The sequence below is a fragment of the Pipistrellus hanaki genome (genome assembly GCF_964339955.1).
Source record: "Pipistrellus hanaki genome assembly, chromosome: 2".
NCBI lineage: Eukaryota > Metazoa > Chordata > Mammalia > Chiroptera > Vespertilionidae > Pipistrellus > Pipistrellus hanaki.
The window spans coordinates 125,259,433-125,283,416 of record NC_140504.1 but is presented as its reverse complement, the minus strand read 5'-3'; the positions used below and the strand labels follow the sequence as shown (position 1 = coordinate 125,283,416).

At 43.9% G+C, this 23,984-nt stretch overlaps 1 protein-coding gene across 5 annotated transcripts in view; it reads left to right on the top strand.

Annotated features, from left to right (window-relative positions):
- The window catches only part of ATXN1 (ataxin 1), a 408,748-nt gene that overhangs the window by 201,829 nt on the left and 182,935 nt on the right, over window positions 1-23,984 (top strand). For 4 of the 5 annotated variants that reach the window (XM_084872720.1, XM_084872719.1, XM_084872722.1 and 1 more), the window contains one exon: window positions 19,802-19,861. The exons of the other annotated variant lie outside the window; for it this stretch is intronic. The gene's annotated coding sequence lies outside the window, so the exon portion shown is untranslated. The remainder of the gene's footprint in view (window positions 1-19,801; window positions 19,862-23,984) is intronic. 5 annotated transcript variants of the gene reach the window in all.

Genomic DNA, 23,984 nt, shown 5'->3' with positions numbered 1-23,984 from the left:
ATTATCAAAGTCTCTTCCAAGAAAGCGTATACGAGTGGCCTTGTCTGCTGAGTTTGGAAGGTAAAAAAAACCTCGCCATGTGAAATGCATATTTGCTATGCTCAGAGAAAAGTGATTTCCTTCCAACAACTGCTTTGTCTTTGTCTATGTGGACTCAGAGTCCTTGATGTTGTTTGGGCTGTGGCCATCCATCCAGACAGGAGGAAGAAGCTGCTTATCTGGCCTCATTTTTCCTAATCTTCTCTCCTCCCTCCACCACACACATCCTTGCACTAAATTCCTTTCCCTTTTGCCCTTTCAAAACTCCTCCCTCCCTTAGAAAAGCTAAAAATAATAGTCATGCTTTCCAGTGATCCTCCCTTATTAGTATCTCAGATGCAGGCTTCAGGGAATAAGGAAACCCTGCATGATTGACCCTGCTCAGACCTGCATGTTTACAAATCTTGACTCACCCCAAGATTTTCAGATGAAAATCTCATCTTAGATTTTCCACTCTCAGAACATGCCAGTGTGCTTGGGGAGTGCCTGCTGTCTCTAGGTGACACAGACCCATTGCTCCCCAGAGGTAGGTCCATAGACGTGAAGACATACCTGGGTCCTCTAGCTGTCAGTAGGGGGAGTCTCAAATGATTGTGGCTACTCTCCAGATTTTTAAATCCTCAAATATTATTTATTAGAGCATATAGACCCATTCTTGTGTTCCCAGGAGTGAGCTGACCTGCAGACAAGGGCCCTCGGAAGCGGGGAAGCCTGGAGGTGGAGTCCAGTCTTTGAGCAGAGTCCGCAATTGTGTGGAATCTGCACCATAACTTGGCCAGCCTGCCTGGACAGCTGGCTCCGGTTACTGTGGGAACAGTGCAAGGAAGGCCGTTGTCACATTCCTCTGGGGTCAAAAGCACAATCTTCCAACGCACTCAGCCCCTGCTAGCAGAGGGGAAGATGGGGAGCCTGGAAACAGAGGCTCGGGGAATGCGAACAACTTTAGAAATCCATTAACTCCGCTGTGTGATTGATTGAGAAACGGAGACTCAGAGAAGTCCTGGCACTTGCGCAGGCCCATCAGCACGTCCACAGCAGACCCAGGACTGGGATTTTTCTTACTCATGCTCCAATATCCTAATGCTTTTCTAAAAACCGTGAATATTTCAGACTCCTGGTGAAAAGGAATTGTTGGTAAAGACGTTGTATTTTGTTACGTTTTCACATGCGGTAATTGAATCAGGTTCAGGAGTGAAAACCTCCGTGCTTTGGGCCCAGCACCTTTAATCACCTCCAGGAAAAGTCTGCCCCGCACACAGCATCTCCAGTGACCCGGGGGGAAGTCCTTGGCTTCTGTCCCCGAACCCAGAAGTTAGAGTTAATTTTTAAGTGCACATCTTTCACTGGAGCAAGGAGCTCTAAAAGCACTCAAGTGGCGATGCTTGAAAACATCGGAATTCCTCTGAGCTCTGACCACACTTGAACTCTCCCTTTAGAAAATTGCTGAAATCATGGTGGTTAGGACACAGGAAAACAGAATTACTGGGTGGAATTTGTCACATAGGCCCTGGTTCCAGGGACATTTAGGAGTTCAATTGATAGATAATGGATGATTCTTTTTTCTTTCAGCATGTTTTCCTGCAAAGACCCTATGTGACCTTCCTGTAGCATATGGGGAAGCCCTTAGATTTTCATTTAAGATTTTTACTATTTTAAAAATACATACAGAGGAGGATGAAACTGTTGTATCTCAGAGTGAAAAGACTTTGCACATAAACTTCTAGATGATGATATCAATTTTCCTCTCACAGGAAAAGGCTCCTTAAATTACTCTCAGCAGGAAGTGGTTCTCGGAAAACCTGCTGCTTCCCCCACAGAAGGCATTGTGGCCTTGGTGGGAAGGAAGGAGCAGACTGGCTGTGGCTGGTGGGCGTGGCCTCCCTAATTTCCGAACTCCCTGTCTGGTCATTCCCTGTCATTTGTGGACTTGCTGTGTTTTAGAGTTTCACCTTCTGCAAAGAACTTGTTTTTTTTATTACACAGCAAACTTTTCCAGGTTCAGACACATGGTTGTAGCTTCTTTTAAAAGATTGTAGTCTTTTTTTCTACTTGTGGGTTCTATTTGGCTGCTGCGAAGGCATTTGAGCTCACCTAGAACAGGACTTACAGGGGCTCCTGCAACACTTGGGAGTATTGAGAGCTACCTTATTTCCCTCCACCAAGAGGCCTGATGTGGAAAACCATGTTTTCTGAGTCCTGGGCAGGATCCAGGGAGGGGTTTGTTGCAGGGAGGGAGAGAGGATGAAAATGCCGTACATCTCTTACTGTGATCACCTCTCTTTCCCCTCACAGAAGCGCAGTGCTCTCTGCTATTTGAAGAGAGCAATTTAGGTTTATAATAAGGAATGAATAAATAGGATGCAGTGATGAAATCTCATCTGGAACGAATGCAAATTGGGAATGCTAATGACTGTGAGGCTGTGTCTCACGTTGGAGCAGAAGCAGGAGCCCACGGGCGCTTCTCCTGTCCCTCCACCCTTGGCTGCTAGATGTTCTAGAGCACCTTGGGAGGTGGGGCAAGGCTACTCTTTCTTAAATGTCTCTCAGTATCACACCTTGCCTTATAGGGCCTTAAAGCACTTAACTAGCCTTCAGGTCATTCGTGGTAGTGGATTCTGTTCCCCCAGGGCCGTGGTCGGCAAACTGCAGTTCTCGAGCCACATGCAGCTCTTTGGCCCCTCGAGTGTGGCTCTTCCACAAAATACCACAGCCTGGACGAGTCTATTTTGAAGAAGTTTAAGTTTAAAAAATTTGGCTCTCAAAAGAAATTTTAATTGTTGTACTGTTGATATTTGGCTCTGTTGACTAATGAGTTTGCTGACCGCTGCCCCAGGAGATCTTTTTACACCGATGAGAATGTGCGTTCAGTCAGAACCTGAGCGTTGTACTGTCTTGCATCATTTGACCTGGAGAGAAAGTCCTTTGGGTTCATTCTGCAGTTCACATCCTGCTTTTTCTTAGAGGACTGTCCATGTGTGGCTCTGATCAAGTCACCTTGTGGGGGTGAAACTCCCCTGTTCTTTGAATGGGGGGATTAGACTGGAGACTCTTGCACGTGCCGCCAGCTCTCACATTCTGCTCTGAACTATCCAGGGCTGGCGGCCTGCTGAAATCTGCATGATAGGATGCGGGTCCAACCACAGTGCCATTCTGGTAAACTGCTCCCTCTCCCTGACAGTCTTTTTCCACTATCGTGGCTGAAGCCTGCCACTCTGAAGGGTCCCGGATTTGGCCGAATGTGTTCAGTCCTTGGGGGCAGCTTGCAATGACCTTGGCGCACTCTGTCCTCTCTTTCTCTGTGTGGTAATGAAAAGGACGTCACTGGAGGTTGCCCCCTTTCTAGTTTTCGGGAGCGGAAACCCCCAGGGATGAAAAAGGAACAGATACAGAACAGCTTTGGAGAAAGAAATGGAGATACCTGAGAAAGGAGGCTGAGAACTGGTGTCTCTGAGCCTCATCTCTACTGAGAGGGCAAGAAACCGGAGCCCTGATGGTTACCAGAAGGAAGGCCATCCTGTACCCCTCCCAGGGGTCTGGATCCGTGGGACTCTGGCATTTTTGGGGCCCTTTGGGGCAGAGTCCCCTCTGTGCTCCTACTTTGCTCTGAGTCTGTCCCAGAGGTGCTGTGTGGTGCTGCAGTGGTTCCCCACCGGCGTTCTCTGAGCCCTCCGGCTCCGGGGAAACATGGGTCCTGGACTGGCCCCTGCCTCTCTCCCGCCAGAGCAGCTCCTCCTCTACTGCTATTAAATTCTGAGGTTATATAACAGATGTTATGTTTGTTTTTTAAAAGTGTCCCATGGTTTAAAAAGTGATTTTAAAACCACTGGTACGCCATGGAAGAGCTTCTATTCCAAGTAATAGAAGTCATTTGACTTCCCTGACCCTCAGCTTCCTTACCCGGAAACTGGGTTAATCGTATGTTCTCAGTCTGCCCCACAGAGTGATTGAAGGATTAGTTAGAGGCAATTATTCACGTCTTCATTCCACAAACATGTATGGAACACCTCCCCTGGGAAGGCTCTGTTGGGAGAGACCTTCGTAAATAAATGTGTGGGAAGATTATTGCAAGAAGAGGGATAAAGCATGTGTAAACTCACAAGGGTAAATTGTCGCTTCTATTGCTAACCAGGCTGTGTGATGTCGTGGCTCCAGAGCCTCACTGTTGGGTTGAAATACCCCACTCCAGTCACTTACCAGGGTGACTGCAAGCACCTTTACCTAACCTCCTTGTGCCTCCGTGTCCCCGTATGTGCAGTTGGGGTAATAATAGAACATAGTTCCTTGGGTTGCTGGGAGGGCTAAACGAGTTAGGATTTCTAAATTAATTAGAAAGATGACTAGTAAGTACATAGCAACCACTCTCCAGTGTTTATTACTGTTCTGGGTATTGAGTGTTTCTCCAGTGCGTTGTGAAGTTGGTGCTTAGGGCAAGTTCTTCATGGGAATGTCAGATGCATCGTTTTGGTCCTCAGCATTGCAGTCCCTTGAAAGCATACTTCCGTTTTTGTCTTCCCCCTGCCAGTGTGTCCAGGAGATGCGTCCTGCATTTGAGGGGGAGGCCGGGGAAATTCCATGTCACAGAGTGAGTGCCAAACAGCACTCTATTTCTGCTGCGTGGATGCTCTCCTCTCCCTTTTCTCGTTCCAAACAAAGACTCTGCTTTGCAGAAAGGATCTTTCTGTGTCCCATGTGTCATCTGCCTTTAAGGGTGCAATTTGTTTCTGAGGTATGCAGGACGCTCCCCGGAGCAGGCTTTGTGGCTGGTGTGCAGAGGCCTCCTGTATTGATCGGCGATGTAGCGGTTCTACAGTGGTTGAATGAGGTAATTCTCATAGTGTTACTCAAGTCTGTGACCTTGAGGCTGATCAGATGACTAAGCCACATAGGTGCATTCCTGGTTACAGAATGTCCTTGTGCAAAGGTAAATTGGTGTGAGGGTGACTAATAGTTTTATAGAGATGTCTGAAAGCAAATTGCCTGTCCCTTGATGAGAGGCAATCTATATTAATAAGCTCTAATACCCTTCACCCCAGGCCTTGGGTAGACTGTTGGGGCTGATTTTCAAGAGTTTCTTTATCTGTGCTCTTCTCTTCTCTTTTCTCATTAGATTCCAATTCTCTGTTAAACTGCCATGACAGTGTATAATATGGTCAGTGTGACATTCACACAAAATACTTAGGCCTCTGAACTAGTGGCTAGATTGCTTTTCTTTCCTTTTTAAAAATTCAGCAGTGGGGTGGGACAGAGCAGAAGAGGAGAAGAATTTTAAGGCAAGAAATGAGAGGGAATAAGCATGATGATAAAATCTGCATGGGGGAAGTCCTTGTTAAAAAAGAAATGAACTGTATCATTAGCTGTACATTTAATTTGGATATACATGTTAGCCTTGGAATTAAGAGGTTTGGTCTCCCAGCATGCCTGCTGTTGCTGACCAGGACATATCACATTAGAATAGGCACAGGTCTGTAATAAACAGACTTTGAGTGGGTGGGCAGTTGAGGGGGTCTGGGGAGAAGATAGGTTGAATAGGTATTTGGGAATTATTGGGGTAGCAATTGGCTGTTTTGATATTTGGCCATAATGTGTACATAATACTATGTGCCAATACTGTTTTCAATATTTTTAAAAATAGTACAGTGTCTGAGCACAATGAGGTTAAGACATTTGTTCAAGGTCATTTGAACCCAAACATTGGTTCCAGAGTTGATGCTCTTATCACTTAGAGTCTCTCATTGTCAGAGGGAGTCAGGGTCCTGGAGGGTGCAGAGAAAAAGGGAATTCCTGTCCTCAGGGAGCATAGTTATAATACAGGTAGAAGGAATTTAGTTATTTCAAAGGATACTCATCTGGCAAGTTGCCAGGAAGCTTGCCATGATCATGCTGGGAGACTGTATCTGTTACCCCTCAGAAGTATGAAGCCTCTTTTTGCCTGTGCCATGGTTGTGTCTGACTGGAATGTCATTTCCAATAATGTACAGCTATTCATGCACAAGAGCCCTTCTCGGAGGGTAAGCAGGGAGCTGCTCTCGCCCTGGGTGGCATCACTTGGCAGAATAGAATCACTTTTCCTGTGGCAGTTGGCGAGGCCATTGATTTGCAGGGTGGGAGAGCAGGGAAATGCTCTAGACAGCTTTAACATTTGCTGGTGCTAATGAATTTGTCAACATCTAAACTCAGGATGACAGACGACTAAAAGGATCCGGAATAGATTTTAACTTTTATAAAAGATAATAGCATTCTGATATTGGAATCAGAAGAAGCACGTTTTTCCTAAATATTTTAATGAACTTATATCTCAAGAACAACCTTATGTTAAACAAATTTTTAAAAAAGATCCTAATAGAAGTAGGTATCTTATAAATGCACTATTTAATGAAGATATTTATTGACTAGAACAATAATGATGTGTTTTTCATCTACGATAAGTACTCTTGTTGAAAGCCATCCAAGCCACAAAAATGATCGGAAGGTCAATGTGGAATATAAAGGTCTGTGAAGTCCAGAGCTCATATCCTATATGGCTTCTTGCTAATTAATAAACATTGGCCTCATGTCGGTTGCCTCACAGCCTTAATTGTAGCATATTGACAAAAGTGCTCTCCTTCACTCCTGAGGGGAGAAGTTTTCTGTAAAAGAGTTTAAAGGAGAAATCGGGAAACTATTTTTTTAAAATGAGTTGCCAAAAAATAATTAGATACATATATACTTAGGTCAAATGAGCAATTCCTGAGAAACCTTTTTATGATGACCATGCAGAGTTGTTCACAAGAGACTTTGCCCAACATTTTGTTAAGAATAATTTCAAACACGCACAGAAGTTGAAACAGTGGTACAGTTAACACCCATATACCCATTTATTTAACCTCCTTATGTGTCAGTGTTTCTATCAGTTCAATGGGAATAATAATAAAACTCTTTCATTGGGATGTTAGGAAGATTAAATGAGTTAATATTTGTAAACTAATTGATGCTCTATAATGTTTATCAATTTATTACTGTTATCAATTATTTTACCAGCTGTGCAACCCTGTAATTAACCAGCTGGACATCCCTAGTAGCTTCCCTAGCCCTCTCTGTGCTTCGGTTTCCTCACCTGGAAGGGAAATAATAATAGTGCTACTTGCTTCATTGAGTTGTGAGGATTAATGAGTTAAAACTTCTAAAGCACTTAGAACAGTTCAACATAGTTTCAACTTGAATTTAACCAACTACTAACCTGTCATCTTGGACAAAAGAGTTCCACCTTTATTGTCCTCCTCTATAAAATGGGAATGAAACTATTTTTTAGGATGGGGGATTAAGCAAAATAATATATGAAAGACACTTAATAGAGTACCTGGCAGAATCTTAATACTATGATAATCTTAATAATTATTAACTAGAGTTCCTACTTTACTAAGATTTCCTTAGTTTTTGCCTAATGTCCTTTTTCTATCCCAGAATCTCATCCAGGATGCCACGTCACCTTTAGACATCAAGTCTCCTTAGGCTCCTCTAGAATGTGACGATTGTTTTGATGACCTTGACAAACCCCAACTGAGGGACATGTGACAAAATGACTGATCAGTACCCTCAACAGTGGTAAATTGCTATTTTTACCACATCATATATATCAAAGAGACATACTATCCATGTATTCCTGATAGTGTAGACCTTGATCACCAGGCTGAGGTAGTGTTTGTTGGGGCTCCTCACTGTAAAGTTACTCCTGTCACACACGCCTCTCCCTCATCCCCATACCGCACTCTTTGGAGGAAAGCCACATCTAAGGAGTGGGAGCTGTGTTCTGCGTCCTTGAGGGTCGTGTGTCTGCATGAGTTATTCAGAGTTCTGCACAGAAGATTCATCTGTTTCTCCACCTATTTATTTATTCAGTCATTTCTTCATATCAGTGAGAATCCCTGCATGTTTCCTTTAGACTTTGGGTTATCCGGTATTATGCTTACTTGTTTTGTTTCTTCGATGGTTCCAGTTTGGACCATTGGCTGCTCTTTCAGAAATATTAGGAACATTGTCTCCTGTTTTCCTTTGATAGGCCTCCATCATTGTGTGTTTTTTGTTTTGTTTTTTAACTATATTTTTATTCATTTCAGAGAGGACAGGAGAGGAAGAGAAAGATATAAACATCAATGATGAGAGAGAATTATTGATTGGCTGCCTCATGCGCTTCCCCAAGGAGGATCCAGCCTGCAACCCGAGCATGTGCCCTTGACTGGAATAAACCTGGGACCCTTCAGTCCACAGATCGATGCTCTTTCCACTAAGCCAGACGGGCTAGGGCTGTGTTTTTTGTTTTGTTTTGTTTTTGAGCATTTCTTTCATGCTCATTTTGAATATTCCCTGCTTTAATCTTAGTATCAGCTGCTTCTCCAAGGAGCCTTGCTTCTTTGTATTAAGAAATAGTATTAGAAACCAAGACCTGGGCACTTGGGCTTACAGAAGTCTTATGCTCAACAAATAGTTCTCTCTCTTCTTTTTGTGGAAGTGTGAGCTCCCTTGTGCATACTCCTTACTGCACATCGTCGGTCACTGCCTGGTCCTGGCTGATGAGCCGGGCTCACTGGAGCTGACTGGACAGAAGTCATCCCAACCAGTCATGTCAGCAGATTCAATCAGCTCAGCTCAGGTAAAACTCCATGCTGTGCTCAGTGCCCTGAGAACTTTCCCCATGGAATCCCCCCCCCCCTCTAGAATTTAGGTGTCCCCTAAAATGTATATACACTTTAGCAGCTGATAGCTCAATTTTGAAAATGAAATGTATTTCAACAAACACTGCCTTTTTAAAAGTGTGTGTATACATTTTGGGGGAACACCCTATGTAAGTGCTGTAAAAATTCAGAGTAAAGAGAGGATGATGCAATCTGAGTGTGTGGAGAAAACTGGTCATGTAAGACTGGACTTGAGCAAGGTTTATTTCAGATGAGGAGGCTAGGTGTAGAAATGAGAAGGACAGGTGTAGAAATATGATCATATACCTTTTTAGTCGATAAAAAGAGACCTGAAGTTAATAAAGGACTTTAGGTTTGGGGTTTATTTTAAATGTGAAACTGGGTCTATTGATATTGGTGGGATGAAGGAAATGAACTTCTGCCAGGTTGCTCCTGCTCTCATGAGTCAGTTGTTAACTTTTCAGGAATTTTGAGAATAGTTGGCATTAGTTGCTAGCTTGACATCAGCCATGGTGGGAGTGGATACACTGCAGAAATCGGCAAATGCTATAAGTCACTCTCTTCTCTGCCTCCTGATGGGTATTGAATATTTCCTTGCACACCACTGGCTTTAGCTACTTAAAAATCTGGTATTAACCCTGACTCTTAGTGTATTTTTTCCACTAGAATTTTTTTGTATGTACATTCCTTTAATGCTTTGCATTTTCTGACAAAAATTGTTAAGAAATACAAAAGCGTACAATGAAATGTATACCCTTGAATGAAAATTGCACTTTACTACATATTGGTTAAAACTCTGGCAGTCAGAAAATGTTAGAGTTAAATAGGATATTTGGGACCCTCTAATAGCCATCCTACCTAATAAAAGAGTAATATGCAAATTAACCACCACTCTGCTACACCAACAAGCCATGCCCAATCAGACCGAGTATGCAAATAAACCCAATCAAGATGGCTACAGCCACAGAGAGCAGGAGGGAGGCTTGGGTTTCCCAGGCAACAGAGGAAGCCAAGCTTTCTTCCTGTCCTTGCTGGCTTAAGCCTCCACTCAAGGCTACAAAGTTTCAATTATAGAAGGTAAACAAATTCTAAACAGAAATGGCTGCTGGCCACAGAGCAAGCAGGAGGCTTGGCTCCACTCCAGGCTACAAAGTTTCAATTGTAGAAGGTAAATAAATTCAGATACCAGGGCCTCTGCTTGGGTTGCCAAGGGGCGTGGCTGGCCTGCAAACCAGGACAGGCACCCTGGCTCAGGCTGCCCCACAACCCAAGGGAACCCCCACCCTGATCCAGGACACCCTTCAGGGCAAACCAGCTTGCCTCTACCCGTGCACCAGGCCTCTATCCTATCTAATAAAAGAGTAATATGCAGATTTACCATCACTCCAACACACAATAGCTGCCCCCATGTGGACACAAGATGGCCAGCAGGGGAGGGCAGTTGGGAGGCACCAGACCTGCAAGGGAGGGCAGTGAGAGGGACCAGGTCTGCAAAGAAGGGCAGTAGGAGGCGATCAACCCTGCAGGGGAGGGCAGTTAGGAGTGACCAGGCCGGCAGAGGAGGGAAGTTAGGGGCAAACAGTGGCAGGGGAGCAATTAGACATCAATCAGGCTGGCATGGGAGTGGTTAAGGGGTGATCAGTCTGGCAGGTGGAAGTGGGAGGCTTGGGTTTAGGCCCAATTGGGCATAAACGGGCAGTCGGACATCCCTCGAGGGGTCCCAGATAGGATAGGTTGCAGGCTGGGCTGAGGGATTCCCCACACACAGGCCCCATGCACAAATTTCATGCACCGGGCCTCTAGTTCAGTATAAGTCAGTTGGAGATGTGCAACCTAGTCTCCTACCTTGTTTTGACTATGTAAGAAGATTTGTCATTCACCCAAGGGTGGTCATTAGTGTCATAAGCAACATGGCCATAGGCCTTTCTTCCTCCATTATGGTTGGGTTGGCTTGGGCTATCTTTCTCTTTCTTATCAAGATTAAGGTGGTTCAGCTGGTTGTAGCGCCAATTCATACTCCAAAAGGCTGCGGTTCGATTCTTGGTCCAGGTGTGTATGGGAGGCAAATGATAGATTTTTATCTCTTATATCTATGTTTCTCCCTGCCCCCCATTTCCATTTTCATTTCCATATTCATTCTCTCTCTCCCTCCCTCTCTCTCTCCCCCTCTCCCTCCCTCTCTCTCTCCCTCTCTTCCTCTCTCCCTCTCTCCCCCTCTCTCTCCTCTTCTAAATTGATGAAAACATATCCTTTGGTGAGGATTAAAAAAAAAAAAAAAGATTATAGGGGAAACATGGTATCATCTTCCTTCAGCTGAGAAGCCATGACTCAGCATCACCCTGCCTGCAGTAGGTAATGAGGCCCTATATTAGCTAGATTTTTGTAAGAGTGATACCTGAGTAATCCATAGACTAGTGCTATGCAAATGTGGACAGTGTTCATGAGGTCACCTCTTGTGCATGATATTTGGTATTAAGTGTTATGCAGAATTAGACTCAGAGGAGTTACATTTTAGAAGAGTCAACTAAAAGTGGCCACACGTGTGAGCAAGGAAAACAGGGTTAGAGAGAGAAAGGCTGTGAGTTTTCACTGTCATCAGTGCTGTTTCCTATGTCCCCCCATCATGATTGGTAAACTGCCCTACTTTTCATACCTGCCATTGGCTTCACTCTTATCCATTGACTCCCCAAGGTTGTAGCACTTGGAAGAGAACATGACAGGTATTCTGGTCATATCACAGATCTTAGGTGCAGAGTTCACTTTGAATCACAGAAACCTTGTATTCTATTTATCTGAGAGATCTCTAGATGTGGAGGCTCTCAGTCTTTAGCTGGTTTCTTGGTACCCTCAGGCAGATTGCAATTCCTCAGCTGCCTGCTGTAGACCAGCCTTCCCAGTCATGACTGACATGGATCTCTTTGAGACATCCTGATCCAACCAGAACACCTAGACTCTTCTTAGAGAGTCAAGTGATCACAAGTCTATTTTTCTTTAAATTGTGGTAATCCTATCTAATAAGAGTAATATGCAGATTGACCATCACTCCAACACACAAGATGGCTGCCTCCATGTGGACACAAGATGGCCAGCAGGGGAGGGCAGTTGGGAGGCACCAGACCTGCAAGGGAGGGGAGTTGTGGGGGATCAAGCCTTCAGGGGAGGGCAGTTAGGGGCAAACAGGCTGGCAAGGGAGCAGTTAGGCATCAATCAGGCTGGCAGGGAAGTGGTTAGGGGGTGATCAGGCTGGCAGGCAGAAATGCAGTTAAGGGCAATCAGGAAGGCAGGCAAGCAGTTGGGAGCCAGCAGTCCTGGATTGTGAGAGGAATACCAGATTAGAGGGGGTGCAGGCTGGGCTGAGGGACAACCCCCACCCCCCATCCCATGCATGAATTTCATGCACTAGGCCTCTAGTAGATATATAATATAAAATTTACTATTTTAAAATGTATACAGTTCACTGACACTAAGCACATTCACATTATTGTGTAATTATCAGCACCACCTCTCTCCAGAATGCTTTTCATCTTTCAAACTGAAACTTGATATACATGAAACAATAACTTTCTATTCCCCCCTTCCCTCAGCCCTTGATAACTACCATTCTACTTTCTGTGTCTTGCATTCAGCTACTCTAGGCATCTATATACTATATAATTGGAATCATATAGAATTTGTCCTTTTGTGACTGGCATATTTCACTTAGCATAATGTCTTCAAGTTTCATCCACATTGTAGCATATGTCAGAATGTCCTTCCTTTTTATGGCTAAGCAATATTGCATTGTATGTATATATTATATCTTGTGTATTTACACTTGGGTTGCTTCCACCTTTCAGTTGTTGTTAGTAATGCCACCATGAACATGGTGCCCAGTCGGTGTGGCTCTGTGGTTGAGCATTCAATTCCTGGTCCGGGCATATGCTTGGGTTGCAGGCTTGATCCAAAGGAGGGGGCATGCAGGAAGCAGCTGATCAATTATTCTCTTTCATTATTGATGTTTCTATCTCTCACCCTCTCCCTTCCTCTCTGTAAAATCAATAAAAATATATATTTTTAAAAAGACTAATGCTGCTATGAAAAATAGGTTTACAAATATCTGTTCAAGTCTCTGCTTTCAATTCTTTTGGGTACAGAAGTGGAATTTCTGGATTATATAGTATTTCTATTTTTATTTTTTTGAGGGTCTGCCATACTGTTTTACATACTAGTAGTTGCACCATTTTGTAGTCCCAACAATAATACATAAGGATTACATTTTCTCTATGTTCTGGCCAACGTGTTATTTGCTGTGTGTGTGTGTGTGTGTGTGTGTGTGTGTGTGTGTTTTTAAGATATTTTATTGATTTTTTACAGAGAGGAAGGGAGAGGGAGTTAGAAACATCAATGAGAATGAGAGAGAAACATCAATCAGCTGCCTTCTGCACATGCCCTACTGGGGATGTGCCCGCAACCAAGATACATGCCCTTGACCAGAATCAAACCTGGGACCCTTCAGCCCAAAGGCTGAAGCTCTGTCCACTGAGCCAAACTGATTAGGGCTTGCTGCGTTTTTTTAAATTTGTTATTTGTTGTTGTTGCTTATTATAACCATCTTAAGGGTGTGATTTTGTTTTGCATTTCCCTAGTGATTAGTGACATTAAGCATTTTTTCATGTGCACTTTGTTCATTTGTAAATCTTTTTTAGAGAAAGATAGTCCTTTGCCCATATTTACTAGTAATCAGATGGTGTGTTTTTGTTGCACAGGGGTCTTCCTGCTTGCCTAGATAGTGCATTACTTCAAGAGGCTGTGAGTGTTTATCCAGGGTTCTGAGGGACAGCTTTTGCACATATATAATGCAGAGATGAATGCACAGTGACCCGCCCTTTGGATAGCTTCACCTGGCATGGGAAGATTTGCCCTTGCTGCTATTGCAAAGGATTTCAGTGGTGGATGGATGCTGCAGAAATAAGCCATTTGCTGCTTCTGGATACTGTGTGATATTGTCAACTGACTTTTTACTAAGTAAAAATATAGTCTATTTGGGGGGAAAGTAGGAAGCAGAGAAATGTGTCTCAAAATTTCCCAATAGACGAAAGACTGACAAATACTGACCCATGACCCATATCCCACCCCATCTGTTTTTGCAAATAAAGTTTTGTTTGCACATGGCCACGTCCATTTGTGTACTATTCTCATGGCTGCTTTTGTGCTACAATGGGAGAGCGGAGTAAAAAATGCCTAAAATATATGCTCTCTGGCCCTTTCCTGGAAGAGTTTGCCAGCCCCTGGATATTCTAGACATTTAGGAGATACAATTTTTAAAACTATATATAACATAGTGATGTTGGCTGCTGACTGTTGATGCTATACTTGAGCACTTTGAAAACTATAAAGCTCACACAGATTTAAGATATGATAGCTTTTAAGTATTGACTGAACTCCAACTTTTGTCCAGAACTATGTTTTTTAAGCCTTTGTTGTTTGATTGGGACAATAGCTTTTGCATCAAGATCACTGGGGCCGCTGCCAGATGTGACTGCAATGTTCCTACACAGGTAGCACTTTTGAAAGTCACAGTATTCATCTCTGCCTGCCCCTATGATATTTCCTATTTGTACTGAACTTTGGTGAAGGAGCTCTGATCTTTAGCTGCCGAGAGAAGAGTCATACTGCAGGGACGTGGCCCTAAAGTGCAGGGCGCAGAAAGCTTTCTGCCTTCACTCTAAAAATAGCATCCTGCTCCTCTTCCCCTCCCTCTGAGTCGGAGGTGCAACTTTGCTAAGGCGGTGATTGCCAGTTTTGGAATTTTGAAGTACTGTTGATGTGCTGGTTTTGCTCTGCTTTCTGTTCATCCTTTTGATCGTTTTACAATAAACATGCTAACTGCTAGAAGAATCGTTAAGGTATATAGATACTGGCTTTAAGGAACTTACATGGTGTGTTTGGCAATTCAAGAATATTAATCGTTGATTTTAAAATATTGTATATAATGCTGTTTGATATCATTGGATAGCATGCCCATTCCATTGGATAGCATGTTCATTCATTTCTACATAATTTGCATGTCTACTCTATAAGCCAAGCACTGGGTTAGGTGTTGGGAATAGAGAGATAAATGATAAAATTTTTATGCTGTTGGAGCTGGGCCACAATTTAGTGGGGGAGATGCAACCCACAAAAAAATGTGTAATGAAACATGAAAATTGTTCCTTGTAGAGAATTGCACAACATGAAGTATTAAGTCTGGGGAACTGTAAACTTACTTAATCTTTCCATTGAGTTAGACTACGGATGAATTTATCAGATGAGAAACACATGAACTGAGGTAATAAATGGAAAAGTTGATGAACTACAGTGCATCTCTTATAACCAGTGCCCCCCAGCACCGGCCATTCTCTGTGCTGCTCTTGTTCCTGCACGTTCTCTGTGTTCGGGTCATTAGCATTGCGTTTAGGTCAGATGAGAATGCGTTCCATCTGCCAAGCGTTGATAACTAAAGTAAAATGCTGATGGAGATCATTTAAGTTCGTCTCTATGCTGTTGATTGCATGCTTGTGGCTCATAATCAGAATGATGCAAAGTAATTGTTAGACCGACTTGCCAAGGCTACATTTTTTGTTGCTGCAACTGTCAGCACTTTGGCCCTGCTGTTCTGCCTGAAGAATGCCTCTCTAGCACCTGTTGGACAGCCACACACAACTTACCACCAAATTTCATGGGTAACTTTGTTTCCAGCGTCCTTGCTTGCCATACAAAAAACAAACAAACAAACAAACAACAAAAACAAACAAACCTGCAAAAGTAATATCTGATTATTGAGAAAAAGCAAGTGTTTATTTTTTGTGTTTCACAGAAGCCTGCAAATTGTGGCCTTCATATAAAAATTGCATGTGATCATGATGCTTCTCTATTTTCTTTTTGGCCATGAAACCCAGATAAACCTGGCTTTGAATTCTTGCTTTTATCTTGTCGGGTATATGACCTTGGTTAGGTTACTTGTCTTGAGCCTTGTTTTCGTCGCCTGTACAATGGGACTAATGCAATCTATTTTACAGAGATTTTATGAGGATTAGAGATAGTAGATAAAAAATTGGCACAAAATGACCACTCAGTAAATGGTAGTCATTATATTAAGGAATTCTGTGCTTACTTGGGATGAGACTATACAATGGCAAAATTTTCCAAAGTTTGTAGTTCAAAATCATACTGTAAGTGTGGAATATATGGTGTCAGCACAGCTTTCCTGGCTAGGTCATATTAACCAGTGATGCACAATTGGTGAGGATGTTAGGATCAGAACCCCAGTTTCGATGGCTAGGTCTGCTATGCAGAATGTGTTCCGGGCCATCCCATGCATACCGTCAAAGGGTATGAAAGTTCCTCTGAAAGAAAGTTAAGAATGAGCATCTTTTTGCTTTGACTGTGTAACAGAGATGTTATAGAGCACATACCACAGTGGAGAAAGCAGTCAACCCAAAGAGAGTTAGGCAAAGCAAAAACTCTGTCCCTATTAGAAATGCATTGTGAGATCAAGGGACATCTTATTGGCTCCTGAATTGTACCTTCAGAAAAGGTTTATTAAGAGTAGCTCAGTCCATATGCCATGTGAAGTGAAGCCCCTACTATGAGTTGTCCAAGAAATGCTTTTTGTGATTTCAACCCATGCTAAGATATAAGGTCTGTGTTCTTATCCACCAATGTTGATTCTTTATCACGTGGTCAAGTAGAACAGAAGTCAAAGATCATGAACCTCACCAAAAACTATCACTCCCTAAAAACTGCATAAACTGTCAGGGGATGAACTTTTAGGGAACTTGTGTTGGGAGGTAGCATGCAAATAGGTATCTCACCTCTTCATTCATTATAGATTCTGGTTTCAGAAATCAAACTCTATATGTCTCCACTTTTTTTCTGTTTTTTTTTTTTTTTTAAATAATACTTTATTGAGCCCTGGCTGGTTTGCCTCAGTGGATAGAGTGTTGGCCTGTAGACTGACAGGTCCAGGGTTTGATTCCAGTCAAGGGCACATACCTGGGTTGTGGGCTTGATCCCCTGGGTGTGCAGGAGATTTCCTCTCATCATTGATATTTATATTTCTCTCTCCCCTCTCCCTTCCTCTCTGAAATCAATAAAAAATGTTTAAAAAGAAAAAATACCTTATTGATTTTTAGAGACAGAGGGAGGGAGGGAGAGAGAATCATTGACATGATAGCATAAGATGGAGTGCACAAGATGGATGATGCCCAACCAACTGAGCCACACTGGCCAGGCTCTCTCCACTTTTGACCACTCCAGGATTTTCCTGCTGGTGTCTGATTTGGCATTTCTCTACTGCCACAGTGTGTCCCGTCTTTCTCTCCTGCATCCTGCCCACCCCCCACCTCCTGCCTGGCTGCTTGAAGGAGCAGTGTTTGTAAGTACGGTTGGCAGTACTTACAAAGGGTTAGTTACAGTCATAACTGGAGGAGGGATTAGCTCGCACTCTTTGCTGATTGTGAGGATACATTCACTCCCCCAGCCTCCCGGTCACATTTGTAGATAGAGCACAGTTTTCTCAATCGAGGACAAGATGTGTCATGCAGTTTAAGCAAACTGCATCACATATGTTCACCACACCAACCCTTCTCTGAGAAGGAAATTGGATGAGAAATATTGAAATTACAGAAACATTCCAAATCCTAGTATCTTCTAAATATGGTAAATTCTTGTGTGTGTGTGTGTGTGTGTGTGTGTGTGTGTGTGTGTGTGTTTAGGTTTTGAAGTTCATGTAATGTGATTATGATTTTTAGAGTCACTCAAGAATTTGTAGTTTTCAGTTTAACTTTTTCTGTGTCATGATCAGACTGAAAACTTGTTTCACTTCATCCTTAGGATTTTATACATGAAATAGACATTTCTATTCATTGTTGGCCCCCATCTTTAAGATTTTATCCCCTTTCAACATATTGCAAAGTCACAGAATTGTTATTTGTAATATTATTCCCTGTGCTAGTTAGTATTCTTCTAAGCTACTCCCATTTAAACCAAAACAATCTTTGTTGTTATCTCTTAAATTTATACAATATGCCTTTCATGATCTTGATGAAAATATGGGGGGAAAAAGAACCACACAATAGCTCATGTATAGTAATTCCTCATAAATGTGGGACACTGATAGATTCTGTAAATTCAACAAATACACATTTAATGGTTACTTTTTCAGTCTAATCCTCTTGTAAGTCCTTAAAAAGTTATGATGGAGATGGATGTATTAAAATTAAGAGATTTATACTACACCAAATAAAATGTTTTCACATTGTAAAACAATATGAGTACTATCATAGTATATTATGAATGAATTATACATATGTGTAAAATTTTACTTAAGTACATGTCTAATATACTGTGTGTGCTTGAGCTTAGGAGAGAGCCTGGAACCATATAAACCAAAATGGTCATAGTAATCATTAGTGAGACTTTTGCTGATTTCTATTATTTGGGTGTTTCCCCCTTATCTATATGATCTAATTGTTCACAGTGAACAGTTTTACTTTGTTTTCATTTGTCTTAACTAATGTGGATGGGGGGAAAAAGAGAATACAAGGCCTGACATTTGACACATTATGAGTTATAAAAATGTCTCCTGTGTCTTCCTTCTCTAGTCTTTTAGATAGGTAGACACGCCGTGCCACCTGGTATTAAAGCTTTTTCTTTTTAAGTCTCTCCTACATGCCAAGCACTACACTGGAAACTTGAAGTATTATATGAAATGGGTTTTAGTATTACCATTATGCAAATGAGGCAAGGGGGCCGAGAGTTTACGGAACTAGAATCACACAGCTGCTATGTAACCAAGCTGCGATTCAGAGTCAGGTCTGACTCTGAAATCAATCTTGTAGTCCTTATGATTCTCGCTGTAGACATCTTGTCTGCTGTTAGAATGAAAAGGTTACTGTATGTGAGTGGATTATAAACTGTGGCTTTAAAATGAAGGTGCTCAGAGAGTTTAACGGCATGTACTGTATTTCACTGTTCATCTTGCTTCCATGTTGTGTTTTCAAGTAGAGTATAAATTTCTTATGAGCCTGTGAATCTCATCCTCTCAGTAGCCCCGCCTCTCCTAGCGCAGTCTGACTTTAAGGCCCGTGACTTCTCTCTGGGATGGTGAGGCAGGCCTTTCAGATTCCGAGGAGCTGAGTCAGGATCTGCTGCCAGTGAACATGCTGAGGAGGACGAGGCAGAGTCTCCATCCTGCCCTAGTGACCAGGCCTTTCTCTTCCTTTTAGGGAAAGCGGGGGGGGGGGGGGTGGGGGGGGTGGGGGGGGGGGGAAGCAGTGGCCTTCATATACTAGTAGCTTTCAATCCCAGATGCTCTGGGATCCTGTGAAAACCTGCCAGTCTCAGGAACCAGACTAGCTTTGCCTCACTTCCCCTCCTAAACGTGAAAAGGCATCTTTAAAACAGTCTCTGGAAAGGTTTTAAAACTTGGATCTTGAGTGTCGTTCCTTATGGGATGTAGATTACACAGTCTGCTGCTGTCACTCCCTTATCTCCCTTTGTCTTTCAGGCTCCTCTCCCATCGTGCACTTCATCTCGGCTTTCCCACACTTTATCTCAGACATGTGGTTTCCATGGGATTATATAATTGGCTTGATATGTAGCCACTAGTGCCCTCTGACAAGTCCACATTCCCATCTGAGCCCAATTACGGGTCCCATTGACTTCAGTGGGGGATGTGTGGAGTCGCGGGCCTGCCTTTTGGAAAAGGGCAAAGTGCAGGCATGGGGTACTCTGGTGACTTATTGAGAGGTCGTCCATCAGACATGACATTTAAAAATATCTGCCCCAAACCTTGTTTCTCAGGCACCACAGTATGTGATCCCTCGTCATAAGGTTCATCTCTCTCATGATCACAGAATCACACACACAATTGCTTTCTGCACGTTAATTGTTCAAAGCTCTTTTTGAAATTCAGGTAGTCAACCACACCATTATGCATCCACTGTTCTTCAGATTTACTGTTACTCAGTGCCCACATGTCAGGGCTAGGATTTCTCACACTCTCTACAGCTGCATACCTGTGCTAAGTTACACAACGGACTTAATGTTGTTTAAATCTTTTTCTCTTCCAGTTTTCCAAAGAAGTTAGTTCGTTTTCTGGGGCAGAGGAACCACCCTGCTGTTTTCGTACGGTGAGCGATCCTGTGACTCTTTCACATATTTACACCCACGTCAGACCGTTACCCAGCGCGCTAAGAAAAATGCCTGCACGCATTCTCTAGAAGTTTCCCCCACTTGGAACCAAAATGTTCTTTCTACTCATCCCATGTCCTCCTCCCTCCAGAGGGAGGTTTCCCTCTTGTATTTTTCTGCTGTTTCTTTTCGCTGTCCACATGGGTTGCCGGTTAGGAGTTGGCACCGTGGTTGCTCTAGCCTCCTTCAGCTGCCAAGCGGACAGCAGCGGAAGTGACCTTGTTTCAGTGACTGATCACAGAGATGGGCTGTGGGCAAGGAGAAACTCTCTGTTGTGTTCACGTGATGCCCTGTTTCATGAACGCCCCTGAAAGAGAGAGCACTGGATGGGACCTTAGAGCTCATCTGGGTACAGACGGCTACTGAGGCATTGGACTCCCCTCTGCGATGTCTCCCTCTCCTGCCCCTCAACACACACACAGAGCTGTCTTTAGAATCCCAATTTCTTTGTGGACACAGATTATAGCTTGTTGGTCCTGCAGTAATATCGATAAACTAGTGATAACATCCCTCTAAGGCAAGTGTCAGGAGTGATGCTGTTTAGCTGTTTAACTTTCTAGAAGTCACTCTTGGCTGCTACCAAGAGAAGTGGGCGGGCAGGGCAGACCGGGGCACTTCTGCGAGGGACCTCAGCTGAGAGGGCGTGTTTTCCTTTGCGCCTTTCCCAAACCACTGCATTTGCAATGCGGCTTCCCGCGTGGAGACTCGGGCTAAATCTGTGCTGCGGCCAGGAGCCGCTGTGCAGGTGTGTGCTGGCCAGCTGCAGATCTGCACACACACACACACCCCCGCCACCCCCCACCCCCAGAAAGTCTGCACCTGCAGAATAATGCGTAGCAGGTTTCGTATAGCACAATGTAAACTTGGCCTGCGGTCCAAGAGACTTTCAGAGTCACCTTTCTTCATTAAAAGATAATAAGTAAAAGCTATAAGGTTTCTAACATGAGAATTCAGCTGTGGGCATGCTGGAGAGCAGGGTGAGAAAACAGTCCTCCACCGGAGGCCCACAAGGGGGACTGGCCTGTGGTTCTTCTGCGGATGCCCATGCCCCATCTGGCTCTGGACTGTGGTCACTTAGGTTGGAGAGCTAGTGCACCTTTTTCCCAAACATTGCATCTCACCTAGGGATTGGTTTAAGTGTAGTACAGAGAGCCTGTGTCCATTATTTTATCCCATTTGTCAACTTAATCATTTTACCTTAATAAATGGGGGCTTCTCTTCTGCCCCAACCACTGTCATCTTTAAGGAACTTGAAGTATCTCTGTATAGAGTACAGAAATAGTCTGCTTCCTACCAATGTCCTGGTGGGAGTGAAATGGGGATTGCAGATTCACTGAGGGAGCATCTGCCTATGCTCCTAATATCGGCCTTTCCTGTCCCAGATGCTTGATATGCATGAATGTGCACTCATTAGAAGTGTGAACGTCAGGGTTCCCATTTCCTCATCGTATCCAAGAAAAGCCCCAAAGATTTATCCCTAGAGCACAGCACAGGGGGACGTGGGATGTGGAGATCTGCTGCTCTTTGGGGAAGTGAAGGGTCTCTGTGGAATCAAGAGGTTGATAAGATTAAAATAGAGGACAATTAAGGACCTTGAGGAAGTGGACAAGTGTGGAGTCCATGCCTCCGGGTCCTAGGCTTTCTGTGAGGAATAAACTGGGAGAGGAGGGTCTCGGGTAAGCGGCGGTAAAGGTGTGAAATAAGCTCACCTGAAGTGATGCTGACCACTTGTGGCTGCTTTGCTTTCCTGCTGGGGACATACGTTGTTTTTTTTAAGTTAACAGTCAGGAGGCATCAAATTGTTACCCAAAATATGATTAGTTATTTGCTTCTACCAGTTGTGTTTGTGTATGATGTGGGAGTGGGGGGACTAAATATAAACCGAGGCCACGAGCTTCTTAGTTCAAAGGCAGCTTGGAGGCTGGCCCCCACACCTTGGGTTTGGGCCATGTGCATCCGCATGCCACATGCATGCACACCTTGTAGAACAGGAGTGGCTGGGCTCCCTCTCATGGGATGCAGCAGGGCAGGACCCGGAACAATACCGCTGTTGTTCCCAAGCGTGGACTGAGCTCACCGTCCATGGTATCTCTTTAAGGGAAGTCTAGGGCAGTGCTCTTGCCAGCGCTGAGGTTTTGTTTGCTGGAGGCCAAGTAGCAGTGGCATGTATTGGTTCCATGGCAACATGTCTGTGCAACCAGAAGCAATGCAATGACTGGGGCAGCCAATGTACCCTGAGCAGGACGATCACAGCCCAACGCCCCCTTCGATTTCCCCCGATCCTGGCCTGCTTTTTCCTCCTGCAGAGCATCTAGACTTGGTAACTGCTACTCTCTGTCCCTGCCATTAACACTTGACCCCTTTCCCCAGCCCAGTCAGGACTTGATGTGGGAGAAGGCAATGTCTGCAGTAAAATTCTGTAGGCCCCTGAGGGGCCAGCAGAGCTGGCAGAACCTCCCTGCCTTAGCAAGCGAAAGTAGGTGGAGAGTCTGCTTTGCATCATCCCTGTGGCAGAGCAGCTCTGTGTGCAGGGCACAGGGGGTTCAGCATTTCCTGTCCAGTGCGGCTGCTGCTCCTGGCTGAATGTGGGCAGTGACCTGGAGCAGAGTGAAATCCAGGGAAACTGAGTACCCATTCAACGTGCTACCCAGACGCAGGGCCACTGACCTGGGCACAGGGCAGTGCCGGGCACCGCAGGGCTGCACAGAGAAATACAGCACACACTGCATGCCTCTGGGATCTTCCGCCTGATGTGCACTTTCTAATTGCAGTTGCTGCAGTGTGTGTAGTTGGGGTTTGAACATTTTTCTCACATGAAACTATTGTAATCTTAATTTCAATAGATGCTCTCCCTTCCCCCACACCCTGAACTCCTGAAGCATTTTTAAAACCTTTGCCATCTGTTTGACACTTGTCTTAGATTTCCTTTTTTGATACACAATGCTTTGGGAGTCTGAGCAATCTTTCTAGGTAGAGGGTAAGGCCTTCAAGGTTCGGGAACTATCTATCTTCTTCTTCATCTTAAAATAAATTCTCTACTGCTCAGAACTGAGCCCTGTAGATCAGGGGTGGGGAACTTTTTTCTGCCAAGGGCCATTTGGATATTTATAACATAATTCGCCGGCCATATAAAATTATCAACTTAAAAAGCAGCCCAGCCTGCTATTTTTGCTCAAACCTGTAATTAACTCACCTCTAATGCCCTGGCAGGGCTGGGCCAAATGATTTCTCAGGCCACATGTGGCCCGCGGGCCGGGCGTTCCCCACCCCTGCTGTGGATGGAAACCGTGCCATCCATACGTCTTCATGACAATGATATAGTCCCATCTCGTCTCACAAGGAGGTTGTGAAGTAAGTATGTAAATACATTGAAAATGCTCTTACATTCTTCAGAGAAAAGATAAGAACATTCTTTTTTTCTAGTGTGGTTTTTAAAAAAACATGTAGATATGAAATCACAAAGTAAGAATATCTAAAGACTTCACATTTCCTCATCTTCCTCTTTGTGGCTACCAGCCATGAACTGTGTAGCCTCATTTTACGCTGGCACTGAAATCATTCTTTTTCCCACCCCACCCCCCATATTCACTACTCTATTGAATGTGCCTTATTGTACTATTTAGGCCAGACTTTTCAGTCACACACCTTGAAGTGTCTTTAGAGCTATGAAGTAGGAGATTTGAAGGATTTTTTTATTAAGGTGACAGGTTTGATAGATTAGGATAGTGCTTCCTAATTTAGTTTTGATGTGTCTATTGGGAAAGGGAATGCTTTTATTGTATAAAAACTTTTATCTTAAGAGGTCTTCTCCCTTCCCAAGTTCTAAGCCAACTGAGACGTCAGACAAGTGAATAAGGAAGATGGAAGCCAAAAGGCAGCTTTTGACTGGTAACAGTTAACTTAATTAGGAATTACATCTTGGGTTGAGAACCAAAAATGGGCTTCCACCGCTCTATTCCCCGGTCCGGGCCTGGGAACAGCCCACCTGCAGGGAAGTTCAAGTCCTCATGTGACTCACTCTCTGTGTGAAGAGGAAGGAGAAGGACCCCAAAATCTACCCCC